Raw genomic sequence first — 6,581 nt, forward strand, 5'->3', positions numbered from 1 at the left:
TCATATGAATATATGAGAACTGCTCAGATTGAGTCTGGACCGATCTGACGATCATAGATGTCCGATAGTACATGAATTTTATTTATTTTTTTACAGATCCAAATCACTTAAAATTTTAGGTGTAGGTTTAATAAAAATATATAAAAAAAATTATTCGTGGAAAAAAAGACTAGAATACCTTTTGAAACTTTTCGAGGGTATTTTGATCAATTTATTTCATGCAAAATACTTTTTTTATATTTTTCGAAGATTCACCTATTTTTTATGAACATATGTCTAAAACTTCAAGTTATTTGGATTTGTAGAAAAAAAATTAAAATTCAAACACTATTGGACATCCATGATTGTCAAATCGGCCCAAAATCAATCTGAAACGTTAGGCTCATATGTTCATATGAGCTAGTCGGTTAATCTCATCTTTTCTATATATATATATATATTAATGATCCTGAGACCCTCCCACACTCATGTTTATGGGATCCTAAAAGATTATCATTAAATTTTGGTATAGATATCAAGAAAAGTTATCACATGTATGGGACTTGACTTTTTTAAAAATCCATGCCAAATTTAATAGTGATCATTTGGGATCCTACACACATAGTAGTAGGACGGTCTCATAGGATTACTCTCTCTCTATATATATATATATGAAAATAAGATTTCAATTCCTAAAAATAATAGTGAGTGGGTTGAGGACTTGGTTGTAGTAGCACAAAGGCCTTAAATGTCTCACTAACTTACGCAAAAAAAACTATATAAGCATTATTTTTAGGGGGGCTTCTCTGCCACTGACTTACTCAGAAAAAAAATTGTCTGAAAAATAATGCATGTTATAATGCATTATCTAAACTGTTAAGTTTTTTAAAAGAGTAATGATCCTGTGAGACCCTTCCACACTCATATGTATTGGAGCAACATTAAATTTGACATTGATATTTAGAAAAGTTATCACATGATGTGGGACTTAATTTTTTTAGATATCTATGCCAAATTTAATGGTGATCTTTTGAGATCTTACATATATATGGGTGTGAGAGGGTTACATGATCATTTCCTTTTTTAAAAAATAGATATTTATAGATGTACACGATTTACATTATTTTTAGAGCTTAAAATATCATGATTAGGGTTTAAAATATATTTTTAGCCAATTATAGAGTTTTTGGCACCGGGGACCACATTTTTTAGCAAAATTTAGGGGTGCATCTATGCATTGAGGTTGACCACATTCCAAGGTTGGGCCTTGTTAAGTCTCCCTTGTGAATTAAAAATACTCGGTTTTCATGTGAGGTAGTGAATGCCAGAATGCTCCTGGATCACCCTATATTATTTGGGCTTTTTTTTCTTGCGTTTTAAATATCAAAATTGAAGTGACCGTAATTACCTCCTTAATTTCCATGCCTTTATGTAAGTTGCTTTCGGTATGATACTTGTCTTCTCTTATCTCTTTTTTTTTCTTTTTGCAGCGTGGATTGGCCAAAGAGGACTGACTTTCCACGAAGATGTGCGAGAAAGATTAAGAGAAATGGTGAAGAATTAATTGAACTTATAATAAACATAAAAGAAAAATAAAAGTATACAGAGAAGCTATTTATTTTTAATACAAGGAGATCATAATCATTAGTGTCCGTCATATTTTAAATTGGATGGTTATGAGTGCGTATGTGATTAGATTCAAAGTTAAAAAAAAACATTTATCCCAAGCCATCTAACTTGATATCTAAAGGCTAGAAAGAATTGTGTCTTTCTTGTAATAAAGTTAAATGGTCTCATAGTATACAATCCCATAAAAAAACAATAGTAGATGATGAATACAAAATATTTTCTAAGGGACAACCAGCACCTCAAATTAGGTTGGAATATATTAAAAAAATAGATTTCAAACTCTAAAATTGATTCATATTGCAACATGTTTTCTAGGCTATTTGTTTCAAACTCTTCAAAGATCCATTAGATCAATACCATTTTGGAATTTCAAGTTCCACAATCAAGAACAGTAATAGATTTCATGAGCTGGTCTTTAAGGTGTCGTTTTACCAATTTCAAAATTGTGCAGCCTTATAGAAACCGTCTTAATAAATAGATATATGTATGTGATGGTAAAACATTTACAAAAGGGTGTGGTTTGTATAAGGTTGAGGCTCTAAACTATCAAAGTAGAGCGCACCTTCAAATAACATTAAAAGATATTGTTTTAGTAGAAAAAATATTTATGATGGCTTGAAAACTTTTTTTCACCTCTAATTATAAAATTTAAAGCTTAAAAAATAGTGCAAATCAAACAGATCTATGAACACTTGATGATCGTAAAAAGCGATGCTCTAGATAATACATTATAAGGTGCACTATTCCAAGACTTGGAGTCTATTTTCTTTTAGGTACATATATCTCAAGGTTGAGATGTCAAATTTGAGGGGCTTTTGGCATCAAAAAACTTTTTCTAATGAATTTTTGAGGTGCACCTTAATTTAATGCCTCAACCTTAATGAACTTTTGAATTTTTTCTTTTCCATATTTTATGTTTTTCTTCTAATTTATTTTTAGAAACTTTTTCTAAATATTTTCTGGATAATGAATACAAAATAAATAAATTTCCTCAGAAAAAAGAAGTTTCACTTTTCCATAAGAATAGTGGGGAAGGGGTCTTGAACATGCTTTTGAGGAAAGCTTTATTTTTGCCCCCTTTGCACCCTCAAAGCGGCTTCCATGCAATTACCAGGTAGTTGATTGGCCATTTCTATTATTTTCTTAGACATAAGAAAATGTCATACTAGTCTTTTCAGCTTCCACACTTCCTTTTTGTTTCCTTGATGTCTCCATTCTCAAAAGGAATTTCAAAGAAAAGTATGTTATTTGTTGTCAAGGAGTCTCGTAGGATATTCTTACAACTTTTGAAAGAGACATATTTAAGCTTAACTATGAATACATCATTTCCTAGAAGAATATGAATTTTAGGAAAATAAAAATACAAAAAAAGGTAAATTGGTTGTCAAAAGGTAACGTCAAGATGGTAACTCTTATTTCGACGTAAGGTTGCAATGTTCTATACCGTCCATTGTAGTTGAATGATGTAGGTTTGACATATTTGTTAAAAGGAAAAAGTTTATATAGAGCCGAGGCTCTAAACAATCAAATTGGAGCCTACTTCAAAATTTTCATTAGAAGATTTTATTTTGATGCCCAAATATCATCAAATTGATCATCTCGACATCAAGATGCATGTATCTGAAAAAAAAAATGGATTTCAAGTTTTGAAAATAGTGCATCTTGTGATGCATTTTTGGACCATTAATTTTCAAGATTTTCAAGTCTTCAAGTTTTATAAATCTACTTAATCTACACTATTTTTCAAGCTTTAAATTTTATAACTAAATATGAACATATAATTTTAGGCTATCACAAGATCTTCTAGTATTTAAACCATATTTCTCGACACTATTTGAAGGTGGGCTCTAATTTGATTGTTTAGAGCCTCAGTTACTATTTTGAAAAACTGGGTGGTCTAACCGCTAACCGCTCAGTTAGATCGGAACCGGCTATTGGTCGGTTCCCGTTTTTGGCGATCAATCGGCATTTCAAAAGAAAAAATTCAAAACAATATATATATATATATATATATATATATATATATATATATATATATATATATATATATATATATATATATATATATATATATATATATATGGGAAAATATGGGATTAACCCACTAGCTCATATGAACATATGAGTCCAATGTCCCAGATTGATTCTAAGCCAAGTAGCGTTTGAATTTTAATTGTTTTTCTATAAATCCAAATCATTTGAAACTTTAGGTGCGTGTTCATAAAAAATAGATGAATCTTTAAAAAATATCAAAAAAATATTTTACAATAAATAAATTGACCAAAATACCCCTAAAAATATTTAGGGATTATTTTGGTTATTTTTTATTCGCGAATAAATTTTTTATATGTTTATTAGGTGTACCTTGATGAGAAGAACACACACCTAAAATTTCAAGTGATTTGGATTTGTAAAAAAAAAAAACTAAAATTCAAACATTACAGAACATCCGTGATTGTCAGATCGCGTTGGGCTCATATGTTCATATGAGCTAATGGGCTAATCCCATCTTTTCCCTACCTTTTCGGAGTCCTGGAGAGGAAGACGCAGCTTGGGTCGACATATAGTGTGACTTGTTTGACATATTGGATCATATGGAATTCTCCCGTTCTCTCCCCCGATCGAGATATCCTCTCTTTCGCCCACTAACTCATATGAACATATGAGCCCAACGTCCCAGATTGATTATGGGCCGATCTGACGATCACATATGTCTGGTTGTGTTTGAATTTTAGTTGTTTTTCTATAAATCCAAATCACTTGAAATTTTAGGTGTGTGTTCATAAAAAATAGGTGAATCTTCGAAAAATATCAAAAAAAATATTTTACATGAAACAAATTGACCAAAATACCATTGAAAAAGATTTAGGGGGTATTTTGGTCTTTTTTAATTCACGAATAAATTTTTTTATATTTTTATTAGGTGCGCCTTGATGAGAAGAACACACACTTAAAATTTCAAGTGATTTGGATATGTAAAAAAAAAAAAAACTAAAATTCAAGCATTACCGGACATCCGAGATAGTCAGATAGGCCCAGATTCAATCTGAGCTGTTGCACTCATATGCTCATATGAGCTAGTGGGCTAATTTTATCTTTTCTATATATATATATATATTCAAAAATAAAGAATTTGATTTGTAATGTAATTTTTAATATTATTTACATTATGTTAAAGATTAAAAATTGTTTTGGTCATTAATACTCATTTTATATTTTCCCACCTATTTCAAAAAAATTTAAAAATACTCCTAGGCACAAATTGATTCATTAAAACCCAATTTTTAAAATAATTTTCAACTTTATTTGAATTTGTTTTATTTTAATATATTTTTCATATTTTAGTAGATTATTTTTTTTGTATTTTTTATTTTATTTTTAACATTTTTATGAGTATCCCGGACTTGCCCTGTTTGAAGGGTTAAATCGGCTGGTTTGTCGGTTAGGCTGATTAAATCGCTTTCGAGCCCATGTCCGGTTAATCGTTCTGGTTCGATTTTGTGAACACTGACCTCGACTCTATAAAAACTGCATCCTTTTTAAAATAGTGATAAAATGGTTAAGATAGTATCAAATCTATAGTATCCAGTATAGATCACTGTAACCTTACTTCTAAATGTAAGATTACAACCTTACGGACACTTTTTCTTTATTTAATTCCTGAATTTTACCCTTCTAAAATTATCTCCAATTTTACCTTTTTTTTTATGGGAAAAGTTTATATAAGGTTGCAACCTTAAAATGTAGAACGACATATACACCTAAAAATCCATAAAAAAAAAAGGTTGTTTTAATTTGAAAAACCCTTTAATTGATTATCTTGACATCGAGATGTATGACTATGAAAAAAACAAAGATTTTGAGTCTAAGAAATGGTGCATCTTACAATATATTATCTAGAACGTTCATTTTAAAGATTTTCATATGTTTATAGATCTGCTTGATTTTAATCATTTTTTGAGTTAAATTCTTTATAATTAGATATGAAAATAGATTTTTTGATAATCTTAATTATATTTTAATCAAAATTATATGTAATGATAAAATTTGAAGGTGCACCCTAAATAGATTGTTTAAAGTTGCAACCTTATGGAAAGCACACCCTTTTTTTAATTTATCCATGTTTTTCCATCAGAACTAAAATATTAAGAAAGGGCAGGTTTATATACGGTGCCTACCTTACATTATACATATAAGGTACACCTCTAAAATTTGCATGAGGCAATTATGTTGTTGTCCATGATCAACACTAAATATAAAATTAAAATTTTCAAAAAACAATGTAGATAAAACATATCTATTAACACTTGAAAATAGATGGTCCAAATAACTTGTTATAAGATTCAATGTTTTAGAACTTGTATTTCTTTGTTTTCTTTAATCTATACATCTTGTGATCATGATGATCAATTAGAAGATTACAACTTTAAAACAGTCTTGGATTTTTGAGGTATACGTTACTTATAAATTGCAAACAAAACTTTTTCCTATTTAGGAATCTCTAGAAAAATTTACCTTGCTCAATGGAGAGCTCGATGGGAAAAAACTCTTCTAACATTTACTATCACGAACTTATGGGGTCTGGTTGATAACTAGAAGGTAAATGTCCCTTGGAAATTCAAAATTCTTCTTTGTTGGGAAGAAATAAGTTATTTAAGAAAGTTTTGAGTGTACATGTTTGATAACTTGCTGGAATGTTAAAGAAGTTCACCCGTTGAACTATCAAGTTATGTTTATTTAAATATTATATATTAAATATTATTTTTTATATTAAACATAAAACTATATATAATACATATTGTATTATAAATATCTATTACATTCATAAAATATATTATAAAACAAAATATATTATATTTTATATTATGCATAATAAATATAAATATATATATTATAATAGTATAAAACAAATTTATGGTAATAATTTAAATATAAATATATGATATTTATAACATACTATAATATATAATCTA

This window comes from Amborella trichopoda, chromosome 11, assembly GCF_054954075.1.
Source record: "Amborella trichopoda isolate Santa Cruz 75 chromosome 11, AtrichopodaSantaCruz75HAP2 v2.0, whole genome shotgun sequence".
Lineage (NCBI taxonomy): Eukaryota > Viridiplantae > Streptophyta > Magnoliopsida > Amborellales > Amborellaceae > Amborella > Amborella trichopoda.